Source organism: Myotis lucifugus, unplaced genomic scaffold, assembly GCF_000147115.1.
Source record: "Myotis lucifugus unplaced genomic scaffold, Myoluc2.0 scaffold_39, whole genome shotgun sequence".
NCBI lineage: Eukaryota > Metazoa > Chordata > Mammalia > Chiroptera > Vespertilionidae > Myotis > Myotis lucifugus.
In genome coordinates this window covers 2852187-2865615 of record NW_005871087.1, presented here as the reverse complement: position 1 = coordinate 2865615, position 13429 = coordinate 2852187, and the positions used below count along the sequence as shown (strand labels likewise).

Genomic DNA, 13429 nt, shown 5'->3' with positions numbered 1-13429 from the left:
AACACAGAAATATATATGGCAGGGACAGTGACTTCAGGGTCATAACAGATCCCAGAAATTGGGTGGTTTTGTTGATTTTGTGGTAATGAACTTGAGGCAGCAGCCTACCGGCAACATTGTTGATGTTCTTGAAATTTTCCATCCTTCAGCAAGGAAGGGTGAACCAGAAGATCGGCATGTCCTCTGACTTTCATGGTGGCAGATCCCCCAGAAAGCTTGTGGCTTGATAGAACTTAAGCTTGTTTAGATGACTACACACAACACTCATGTGTTACCTTAGAAAGGCTTAGCTTGTTATATAGCCTATACACTTGCAGAAACATCACATAGTGTTCATCCAATCTGGGATAAATTAAGTGGCAGATAAATTAAGTAACTTTGTAGGACTTAGGTTTTAGAGTTTTCCAATATGGGAACTACTATAGTATCTTTTGTAATATTTGAGAAGTGACCTGAAGTAAAGGGAACATTGACTTCAGCTCTTAATTTTCTCTGTATGGTAATGCCGGAAAGTATAGTTTCATGTTGACTGTGGAATACTGGTTATTTGAATACTCTCTTTAGTAGTTTATTTTGTATGGAGTCAGTTTTCTAAGCTACAAGAGTCTTCTTCAGACCTAATGTAAATGACCTCAAAGTGACCAAAATAATCTAGAGACAGAACCTTCTGAGGACCAAGTATTTGGAAACATGGATGCTCTCTAGTCATTTTTAGTTTTTATTCTTGCCTGTAGAATATTCAAATATATAGACATACACACACATATTCAAGATTCTACTTCAAAGTATGCTGAGTTATAGAGGCACAGTGAGATATAACATTAAAAACACCTTTTCTAAAAAAAATGGTATTATATATTGGGACTAGTTCATATCTTAATAAAATTACAATGCATTGATTCCCTTAAATAACGGAAAGGCATGCCCAGAAAGTTCACCTGGTTTAGAGTTGCCCATCTGGTTTCATTAATGTTTACTAATCCGTAAAACTTAGAAAACTTACAACACATGATAATATTTTAAACTCAGTAGTTTGGGAAAATAGTAAAGAAGTCTGTAAAATTAAACGTTGGTAAGGCAGTGGAGGAATTGTTATTCTGCTGACGATGCAACATGTGTTCTGCAAGCCTCAGCAATCCCTCTCCTGATCAGAGAGCCTAGCAAAACTCTCGCATGTTTGTAGCAGCATTAGGTAGGAAAATATTAATGATAGCAATGTTACAGTTACAAAAATAAAGGGGTGGGTATGGATAAGCCCAAGTGAAAGTAGACAGGAGCTCTGATAAACAAGTTGTGAATTATTGGTTCAGAGGAGCAGTGTAACTCAGTGAAAACAAAAGAATCACAGTCTCTTGGACCAAAATAGCTGAATTCATAATTTAAAATGAAAAAAGCAAGTTTCAGTGAGATATATAAACTATGACTTCTTTGTTTAATATATATTTTTATTGATTTCAGTGAGGAAAGGAGAGGGAGCAATAGAAACATCAATGATAAGAGGGAATCATTGATTGGCTGCCTTCTGCAGGCCCCCTACTGGGGATCAAGCCCACAACCCCAGCATGTGCCCTGACTGGGAATTGAACTATGATCTCCTGGTTCATAGGTTGATGCTCAACCACTGAGCCACACCAGCCAGGCTAAATTATGATTTCTTTTAAGTGAAGTGCTATTATGAGCATCACTAAACAATGTATATTATATACGTATTATAAAATAATAGAAAAAAGCAAGGGATATTTTATTATAGAATAAGAGGTAGTGGTTGTCTATGAAGGAAAGTGCAGGAAATAGGTTTAGAGAGAGGCAAGCAAATATTTCACAATTACAATCAATTCATTTCTTAAGCTCTGTGATGTGTTTTCATCTAAAAGAATTGTATAGCTTTTACAAATAATACTTCACATAATCAATAATCATTTGTGTATAAATACTTATTAATATGTTTTCATAAATTAAGATATAATTTAATATAATTAGACAGGGGTAGGCAAAAGTAGGTTTACAGTTGTGAATGTCAAAACATTCTTGTATTATTAATGATTGTATTTTGTATTTGTATTATGTGTCTTATTATTATTATTGTTATTATTTCCTATCCTTCCTTGTGATAAATCTTTTAGGTAATGATGGCTTCTAATTTAACTCACTTTTGCCCACTCCTGTATAATAGAAAATATTATATATAATTCAGTATATAATTAAAGTATTATAATCGACCTATTTATTATTTTAATTTGAAATGTAATAAATTCAATATTCTGAGTTATAATAAATTATAACACTAATAAAATAAGACAGGGGCTTGGTCAATGCTGCTTGGTGGTTGAGCATCGTGTTGTGCACAAGAGGTCACCAGTTTGATTCCCAATCAGGGCACATGCCCAGTTTGCGGTTGGATCCCCAGTGTGGGGCGTGCAGCCAGCCAATCATGTTAATGTTTCTCTCTTGTGGATGTTTCTATTTCTCTCTCCCTCTCTCATCTTCTCTTTCTAGAGTCAATCAAAACGTATTTTAAAACAACAATAGTAAACAAACAGAAAAACAAGGCAGGATTTGGATATAAGCAAACTAAAATTTAAAAATATCCACGACTAACCCTTAACTTTTACCTTTTGAGTATAATACAGAAAATGATGTTGAAAAGCGTTGCATATTATAAGTTTTTAAAATGCAGTTTGATGGTAAGTACTCTAAAATACTCAGGTGTCATATAACGGGAAACTGAAGTCAATGTATCAACAACTTTCAATAGAAATATTAGTTCTTTCTCAAACAAGATGAAATCGTTTCTCTCAGTAACCCCATTATAGAGGCTGTAGGAAGAGGCCTTTATGAAACACACACACACAAACACACACATACATCTTCATGCTTTCTAATGTTATTGTTTTGAGAAACAAGTAATTTCCAGGAGGAAGCAATAAATGTTGGCTCAACAGATCAATGTAACAATACTAATTCTCAAATAGCCAGTAGACATAAATACATTGATAGGTGTCAGTTGACCACACCTGTATTCTTTTGAAGTTTCCTGATATGCTAACATACCAGAGATTGATAATATACTTGAAACAAAAAAAGGCAGTAGAAATGCAGTAAATGAACTGTTACCTTTATCTTTCTGAGGACATTCTTTGCTAGTTGGTAAATATTTGCAAAAAATTAGTTAATTCAATAAATAATAATAGAGATTGCTTTGTAAATGTGTAAATTATAAACTACCCAGTGATGATGACTACTTTTTTCAAACCAGATTTTTTTTTGTGTGTGTGGCTTTTATTGTTAAAATTTTCTAATAGTACTGAAATAACTTTCATGTTATATACACTAATATTTGTATTACTTATACTTAAAAGTCATGTAGAAAGCCCTTAAAAGCGCAGAATTATAGAACTGATAGGATGATATGAAACAAACATGAAAAACAACATTTTGATAAAGAAAGTAAGCAACATAGCAAGTGTTTGTGGTGAGGTTATATTTTTCTACATTTTTTCAAATCTGACTTTATGAGACATATTTCCTCTATAATGGAAAAAAAATAATCAACTTATTAAAATGTCAGTACTCAAGTGAGGAGTGGGCTGAAGACCGTTAATAGAATTTCAATTTTATGGGCATGAAATGTGGCTTTTCATTACACTTTAATGTAAAGGAAAGTGGAACCAATTATGTTCCCACAGCTCAAGAAAACTACGTACCATCTAAACATACAACTTCTTTGTTTTACTAGCAGTTAACGTCAAGACATTGAACAAGAGGCTACCCCCCAAGCAGAATATACTGCATTGCATCTTGTCTGGAGGTGAATCCCCATTGTGTAATACACATCTGTAACCACAGCATATGAAACCATGGCTAATCCCACTGGGCAAAATCATGTAGCTTCCAAAGGAATCTAGGTGGTAATGGAATCAGGCTTACTTGCAGGAAATAAATGTATGTGTGGGATGCAGGGTATATGTTAGACACTTCTCAAAATGACTACTTTATTGCTATACTTAATTTTATATAGGAGCCTTAGTTTTTGTTGTTTACTCTCACCCCCCCACCCCAATTACCATCCTTTGATATGGGTAAAAATGTATCCCTGCACAATTAAAAATCAGTATGCTGCTCACAACCTGTTGAAACCTCTGATCTGTAGCTTTATTTGTATATTTCTTTTTTGTTCACTCTGTGACAAATGGGTCTCAATGAAAGATTTTAGAGACTTCAAACAAAACAGTAAAATTTCCTGCAAGAATGGATGGATGGGAAGTATTTCTTGCTGCTCCATGTGTGTCTCCTCTTCATTGAAAAAAAAATGTCATTAGCTTTTACTATCAATGCTATTATTTTCTGAAGGTTTTATTGAAAAATACTATATGATAGTAAGTCATGTTCTGTACAGCTTCTTGGTGTATTTCACAACCTGAATTGCCCGTATGACCAGCAGTCACCTGGTGAAACAGAACATGACCAGTTCTGCAACCCCCCTCTCATCCCTTCTAGTTACTACTTCCAAGGATAGCTGCTATTCTGATTGCCAATACATCAGTTCATATAAATAGAATAACTTAATGCATACTTTTGTCCATCTTACTCAACATTGGAGACTCATTCATATTGTTGCTATAGTTTATCACTATAGTTTATAGTGGTATGGCATTCTATTGTTTGAATAAACCCAATACATTTGTCTATTACATTGCTTTTGTCCACTTGAGTTGTTTCCAGTTTTAGACTCTTAATGAACATTCTAATAAACTATTTTTAATACCAGGAAAAGGAAACACTGCCTATTTAGTAATTTCATATGATGTGGGTATAGCAGGGAAAAAAAATCAAGTTTAAGTTATCTTTTAAGCTGATTAGTTACATAGGAATTAGCATCTGCATCATTGTCTGTTCATCAGCTTTTATTGGACACTTGTCCTCTGCTGTCTTCTGTACTGTGGTTGGGTGATACAAACAAGGAAGGCATTTCTGATCTCTAGGAGCTCTCAGAAATAAACGTGTGCCTACCATGCAGTGGGGACAGTGCTGTGGTGGAGAAACACTGGGGGAGGAGTTACTCCTGATATACCTAGAAAATGAGTGAAATCGGTCTAGGAGAGATAATCAAAATGGTAGGCAAAGGAACTTGCGAGTAGAGGAGCAGAAGAAAAGAAAGACAATTCTTGACTGATGGAATTGTATATATTATAGCAGGGAACACCCTAGAAACTCACAGTAATCAACCTTTGGCTGTATTTGGGGGCTCAAATTGGGGGGTGATGAGAATGGAGACTAAAAAGAGAAACTGAGCTATCTTCCCTGACTCACAAAGTATAGATGAGTTCTATAAAGCATTGTGGAGGGCTAAAGGACTATTAAAACAAAAGTATTTTTGGATTTTTATTTTTTCTGAGATGATTCCACAACCCAGGTGAGTAGCATAATACATATAATGATAATAAAGAGTTAATTTCGGTGTGTATGATGTCTGTAATGGACTCTTAAGGCACAATAAGCACATAAAATAAGACAAAAAATTAAGCAAGAATGCATTTGTCAGTAAGTGATTCACTTTCATAAGTTTCTTCATTTCTTATTTACACCACAGTTAAGAACAGCTGGTTTTATCTTTTCAGGAGGAATATTACCACAACATCACATGTTTATTGTGTTTATTCTAGATGTACATACTCTTTGCTCCATAAATATATATAAACCATTGAGTCTTCCCTCAAATGTTGTACACTAGAAGCTCGATGCATGAAATTTGTGCAAGAGTAGGCCTTCCTTCCCCTGGCTGCTGGCACTGGCTTCCCTCTGGCACCTGGGACCTGGGCTTCCCTCCGGCCGCCAGCAGGCACCCGGGACCCAGGCTTCCCTCACAGCCCTGGCTTCGTCCAGGAGGATGTCTGCTCTAATTAGCATATTATGCTTTTATTTTTATAGGTAGCACCTGATCTGTGCTTAAACATGAAATTCATAGTGTTTCAAGAAAGCATGAAAACAAGGCTTTGGGTTGTGATAATATAGACATGTTACACCGAGAGTATCATAAGGGGTCTTATAGTGGAAATTAGAGGCAAATATTCAAGTTTTATTAAATAAGAGTTGCTCAGATAAAAATAATCTGTAACAAGGCATGATAACAGTCCTGCATGTGGGGAACTGTTGATTTTTTTTGTGCATTTTCCCTTTAGTATATGTCCTTCCCAAATGTCATAGACCAGTGGTCGGCAAACTGTGGCTCGCAAGCCACATGCAGCTCTTTGGCCCCTTGAGTGTGGCTCTTCCACAAAATACCAACTTTTGCACATGAGCCATGAAGTTTCAATAGCACTGTATGTGTGTTCCCACACGTGGTATTTTGTGGAAGAGCCACACTCAAGGGGCCAAAGAGCCGCATGTGGCTCGCCAGCTGCAGTTTGCCGACTACTGGCATAGACCAAAAAAAGTATGCTAGGTATGTTCTTTGTCATGCAAAACATTTTTCCCACTGGAATGAAAGAAATGCACTTAGGGATGTGTGTCTGTGTACACCTGCGGTAAGAGTGGGAAGGATAAAGGCAAATGAACCAGCAGTCACGGATAATTGAGACAGTATTGTAAGAATGTTGCAATCTATTTACCTTTTTGTTTTTCAACATCATTTGTAACATCAGCCTACATTTTCTGACCATTTGGTAATTGAAAGATTGAGCATCACCCCACCAACTACAGTTTTGACTATCTACTATAAGCATATAGTAAAATGCTTAAAATACATCATTTTATTGTGTTCTCACTTACCTAGTGTGGCACTTATATATATTTTATATAAAAATGTAAAAGTACTATTGATAATACAGAGAACATATAATCTTCAAATAATCTTCAATTAGGTAATTGGACTATCCCATTGATTTATGGTAGCATGAATCAATTGAATATCCATTAGACAATGGGCTTTCTGCACGAGTTCCACAAGGACTGAATCTTTTGGGGTGACACAGGACAGTTTTATCCAATACCCTTCTCATAATTTAATGCAGAGAAATCAACGTGTTGACAAAAATGGCTGTGTTCTCATCCATTTGGGTATGTTGTTGTATACTTTTTTTGGAATTAAGGAGAAAAGAGTTAATATAAATTAAAATTGGGCTTGATTTTTTTTTTAAATATCTTTTATTGATTTTCTACAGAGAGGAAGGGAGAGGGATAGAAAGTTGGAAACATCGATGAGAGAGAAACACCGATCAGCTGCCTCCTGCACGCCCCCCACTGGGGATGTGCCCGCAACCAAGGTACATGCCCTTGACCGGAATCGAACCCGAGACCCCTGAGTCCGCAGGCTGACGCTCTATCCACTGAGCCAAACCGGTTCTGGCATTGGGCTTGATTTTTATCTTTTCTGCTTTTTGTACATGTGAGCTTTTAAAAAATGAAAATTACTTCCATTGGACTACTTCTTGCTCTATTATATGGTTTTATCTAGTTTTCCCTTTGTGAGTTCTAATTATTTTAAATGAAGCAGTGGCATTCTTATATTACTTAATTACAGGAATGCATTTTTAAATGTTATGAAGCTCAGAAAGATTCCACAGACAGCTCAAGATGATCATTCTTTTAAAGACAAATCTCCCTGGGAAATAACGCATCGAGTTGTTAGCATTAGGCACTTCCTCATAGCAGCAGTAAAAACGGTGTATTCATTAAAAAGCTTAGAGTGGCTGCTCTTTCAGTATTGTATGTCAATATTTTTCCTTGAGTGTCTTTGTAGATTTAAAATAATGTAATGCGTTAAACATTTTACAGGAAAGAATTTCAGATTATTTTTTAGTTTGGCTCTTGGGGTATGTTATAGCTCGCTCTCTTTTTGAATGAAATGAAGTGAATGTGCTGAAGATAGGAAAAGTCATGAATCACTATCAGGAGAATATGCACTTTGCCATGTTGGAAAGGGGAGATGTATCTGTGCCTAGATATACTTGATTCCCATTGCCATCCTGGTCATCTTGTTTGATGAGGGGTGTGATATTCGACATTCACTCATTTATTCATTTACTTAATAAACATTTATTGAATGAGCCCTGTGTGTAAGGCCAAGGGTATAAAATAAATAAAACTTATACCCTACCCTTGAGGAACTCATCCTCAAAATTAGGATAAGAAAAGATACAATATAGTGTGGATAAAATATTGCATTTGTGTCATTAATACAATTGGTGAGACAAGGCACTCTTCGATAGAGCTATGCTCAGTGCCTGTTGGATCATCACCAGTATTGACATGGGCTGCTTGGGGAAGAGAGAAAATGTCAGTGGAGCTGGGATGAGGAGAATGAGGGTGGTGACAAAGAAAACCTGGGAGGAAATTAGAATGAAGCCAAGTGACTCTGTCAGGGTTGGGAACTACTACTTTAACAGCAGCAGCTCCATCACAAAACTTTTTTGAGGGCCATGATGATGCATCTTAACACTGGGGCACAGTGGAAACCAAGAGGGTTCTCTAAATAGCAGAGTTTCACTGCTACTGAAATACAGCCCTCAAAATGATCACATATGCTGTGCATTTGTTTCAGTGTTTTGATAATACGATTGAGGCAATAGATGATATCAGGATTTTCAGAATTTGAGGTTTGATGTCTTCCCTAAACAGCAAGTGTAAATTCTGCCACAAAGCGGTTTTCCGTCATGTGTTCAGTTGATGTTAGGTTCACAGATGTACTAGACTGTGCAACAAGCTGCAAAGTCCTAAGCTGCTTTAAAGAATAAATTTTTTGAAAGTGAGTTCTAACAATCAAGAATGAATGTCTGCCTGCACTATTTCCAATGAATGGTGGTTATTTTTTTGTGCCACAAGAATTTTTCAAACATGCAACACTGACCTCTCTTCCCTTTGATTGTCAAATAAAAAAATGACAACAGCCAACACAAGAATAACCATCTGGGGAAAATGAATCAAAATTACACCTATTTTTTTGTCAGATTGGCAAAAAATATATATTTTGTTTGCAACAGAATTTTAGTAATTAGTTGATGTGTGCCATGAGATTAAGAAAGGTTGAAAATCACTATTCTAGGGGACTAATCATGTCCAACATCTGCAAGACTTTTTGATGTTTCCATGGCCCCATTTGTTTCTTAGACTTTAAGGACGGTGTGATATCAAGGAAAAAGTGGGGATTTTGTAGCCAAATCCACCTGAGTTTAAATGTAAGCAACCTGACTCAACATCTATGTCAACCTGGGCAAGTAACTTAATATAACTAACTTTAATTTTTTATCTTAAAAATGAGAATTACAATATCAACTTAGGTAGTTTTGAGAATCTGGAGTAAAATATCTAATGTGCTCTATGTAATAAGTGGCGCGTAGCAGGTGCTCAATGAATGGTGTGTGCTGTGCGTGTATGTGTTTGTGTATAAATGTAGCCCAATCACTAATAGTTGTTTCTGAACTGGAAGAATTGTCAGGTTCATTAAAAACTATTTAAAAATTAACAGGTTTTTATAGAGGTTTACTATACATTACATCAAGCTCTATACTGGATATTAAGAGGATATTCAGGAAGGAATAAAAATATTATCTGGACTCCTGAAAAAATCAAGGTTTTATTGAAAAGAGAGTCTCCTGGGAACAAACAGACAATGTTATGAAACAGTAAAAAAAAAATAATAATAATAAAAGTAGTAGTGAATGCTAGGTGATTTTATGCAGACTGTGAGCACGATAGCTGTTCCGATTTGGGAAAAATAGCTGGTGGTCATGGCAGTCAGAACAGGGAGTTGGCCCTGAAGGAACTGTATTATTTATAAAGACAAGGGCAGCTGGAGGACATCAGTGCCACCATCACAAACTGGCAGTCCTCAGGCTCAGTGGACCTAGAAGAGCTGTTTTATTTGGCCTTCACATTAGCATCTCCAAATGCCAGAGAAAGAATGAGCCACCTAGAAGTAGGCAAACAAGCACATTTTCTAAAAGGATAATGTTTCATGCATTAAATAAATGTAATACCTTTTTCTAGTTTGGTACCAATATACAAGGCATGTGAATAATGAGTTAGCTGGGAGTTAATTGACTGCAGAGACTCTATTTTCAGTCTCTGTCTGTATTTTTTGAATTAATATACACAGTGGGTGATTCAGCAAAAGGATTTAAAAATAAATTCTTTATAGAAAGATCCCATCAATTTGATGTCTTCATAATTCATGAAGCATAGACCCATAATAGCTCTATTTTCTCTTTAACTTTGGAAAATAAAAGATGCCATTAGTTTAAATTAGGCTTGTATGTGGAATAACGGTGTACATCAACAAATACAGTTAGAATCAGATGCTGTTTAAGAGAATAAATGCCAGAAAGAATTGATTATTTCTTTAAAAAGTGTCATATAAAACTTTTATTGATAAGCTAGAGTAAAATTATCTTATTTTTTCTACATTTCTGTAATACATCCTCTGTATATCGTATTGTGTGTTTACCACCCCAAGTCAATCTCCGTCGGTCACCATTTATACCACCTTTTCCTTCTTTTCCCTCTCCCCACTCCCCTTCCCTCTGGCAATCACCATACTGTTGTCTGTGTCCATGAGTCTTTCTTTTTTCCCCTTTTGCTTTAAAGAGTTGATACGTGACACATGAATTTATAAAACTCAATTCTGAAAAATCAAAATATAATAAGTGGTTAGTTATCCTAGATTGGCTACTGTTTTTACAGAGTACACTTGGAATTCAATAAAATGTTGCTTGGGATTTGGTCATGTTTGGACACTGTCTTGGTACTCAGGATCGCTGCAGAATATGTAGATATGATGTGACGTTGCATATTTTAACATTGAACAGTGTCCTAGCAATTCTGTGTTAGCTGCTTCTGACACTGGCTCCAGAAGGTACTACACGCCCAGATGGAAAGACCTGTGATATAAAATGTGTTCACTTCATTGATTTGTTTCCCCCAAGCAGTTGAGACCCCTAGGGAAGCAGACTGCGGCTAATGTTTGATCTCTTCTAGCCGGAGGAAATGAAAGCATAGGGAAGTGGATTGGATTTGTCTGAGAGCTTCTGGAGCCAGGGGCACCTGGGACCAGAGCTCCGATGTCTACTTCCAGGCATCGTGCAGGGGTTTGGTCACACATTTTCCTCTAATATCAGATTTTGCTTTCCCCTCATGGGTGGCATCAGGAAAAACTTTATGAGCACTTAAGGTCTTAATCCAAATCCTAGGAATGGGAAGACTAAATAAGTAAGGTAAATTTAAGTTTAGAAATACCTTTTTGCCTCAGAAGTAATTTATTTCTTTTGGAGTGCATAAAAATGTATCTTTATGAAGTAGTTTTTACTCTAGTTGATTAGTGTATTTTAACAAAACATTGGGAAGAGAGATTTAACCTAATTCTTCACAAGGATATTATATCAGTGATACTGTGTCATTAAAAAAAAGGTCTAAACTTTATCTACCTACCTCAGTTGTTGACTTTGCGGAACATGGAGAAAATAGCACCAGCGATGCAGAAAGTACCTGTTTGTCAAGTGAGAGTACAGACATGGACTAAAATCAATGGCCCGTTAAATACCTCCTATTGCTGTTTAAAGCACATTCTATCTTTGTGAAATAATTGTTAATGCAGGATCTTATAACTACGCAAAGGAATGAAATTTCTATACCTCCAGTCAGAGTAGAGGCTCAGTAAGGTACTCCGAGTTGTGTCCCCTTCTTTTGTGATTCTAAACTATTGGAAAGGCTTACCTAGAGTGTAATTAGGAATCAGGAGATCAATAAATATCATAATTAGCCCAGCCTGCATGGCTCAGTGGTTGACCTATGAACCAAGAGGTCAAGGTTTGATTCCCAGTAGGGCATATGCCTGGGTTGCAGGCCAGATCCCCAGTATGGAGTATGCAGGAGGCAGCCCATCAATGATTCTCTCTCATCATAGATGTTTCTATCTCTCTCTGCCTCTCTGAAATCAATAAAAATATTTTTAAAAAATAGAAATATCATAACTTCTGTTTTGGCATGCATATGTGTGTGTGTGCGTGCACACATGCACAATTTTCAATTTTTAGTAGTATTGTAACACTTTCTGGGAAATAATTGTGCTTTTATTTAAGAAAAAAGTTGCTTGCTTAGGTGTCCACAAATACTTTCCACAAGAAAGTATTTTATTTTATTTTTGGCTGTAAGAATGTATAATCACTTTTAATTACATTACATTTAATGGAAAAGATATCTTTGTAATATTGACACAGTAGAAAAACATGCACACCACAGGTTAAAAGTCTCATTGTGAAATGTTATTCGTTATAAGATATAGTGATTTTTAATTTCCTCTTTAAAAGAGAGGACTAAATTTTAATTAATAGAAGGTACTTATAGAAAAAAATCAGGAGTAGTGTTAGCAACCAATTAAGAAGGATTTTTGTCTTAAGAGTTTGTGTGTTTGATGTGAGATGGTTATAAATGTTCTATCATATTTTTTCTTTCCTAGTTTTCAGTTCTCCCATACTATACTAGTGGTGCTTTGTATGGGAAAAAATGTTTCAGCATATGTTCCCTTTCTTTCCCTTTAAGTTGTCTATGGTAAGATATATATATAGTTTTGCTAATGTTTACCTGCCTGAGTACCCAAAATCTAGCAAACATTACACTAGCGAATGGATCTGATTCTAGGTACCTTGAACCATTGTCGACTAAAGAGACTGTTCAATTAGGATATTATTTTACTGGTTATTTTCCTAAAAGAGAAACTCTTGGGATGAAATAGAGCTTAAAAATAGGATGTATGTGTTTCAGGGGATGAGAAAGGTGTGGAGATGAGGAATTTTAGAGAGAGTGGGCTTATATTATTATACCATGAGGGAATGGACATTTCAGTAGTCTTAAACCAACCCCCAAAATCTTTGAACCTATAGGCATTTGTGCGATTAAATACGGTGAAAACCTAGTTAATGAAGTATCTAACATTAAAAATCCTATATAATAAAAGGGTAACATGCAAATTGACCCTAACAGCAGAAGGACTGGGAATGACTGGTCACTATGACACACACTGACCACCAGGGGGCAGACGCTCAATGCAGGAGCTGCCCCCTGGTGGTCAGTGCACTCCCACAGGGGGAGCTCTGCTCAGCCACAAGCCAGGCTGACGGCTGCCAGCACAGCAGTGGTGGCGGAAGCCTCTCCCGCCTCATCAGCAGCGCTAAGGATGTCCAACTGCAGCTTAGGCCTGCTCCCTGCTGGCAAGTGGACATCCCCCGAGGAGTCCCAGACTGTGAGAGAGCATAGGCCGGGCTGAGGGACCCACCTGAGTGCACAAATTTTTGTGCACCGGGCCTCTAGTAACAATATAAACCGTAAATGGAAATTATCCTTATTTAGCAAATAACTTGACCTGCCAAATATTTTAGTGGAAGATTTTTGACAGTCCAAGTAGTAATGTTTTATTTTTATTTATTTATTTTTTTCTTTA

The 13429-nt window shown here is 36.4% G+C and overlaps 1 protein-coding gene across 11 annotated transcripts in view; it reads left to right on the top strand.

Moving 5' to 3' along the window:
- Positions 1 to 13429, top strand: part of RBMS3 (RNA binding motif single stranded interacting protein 3) — a 606121-nt gene that overhangs the window by 171823 nt on the left and 420869 nt on the right. The gene's annotated exons all lie outside the window — the stretch shown is intronic.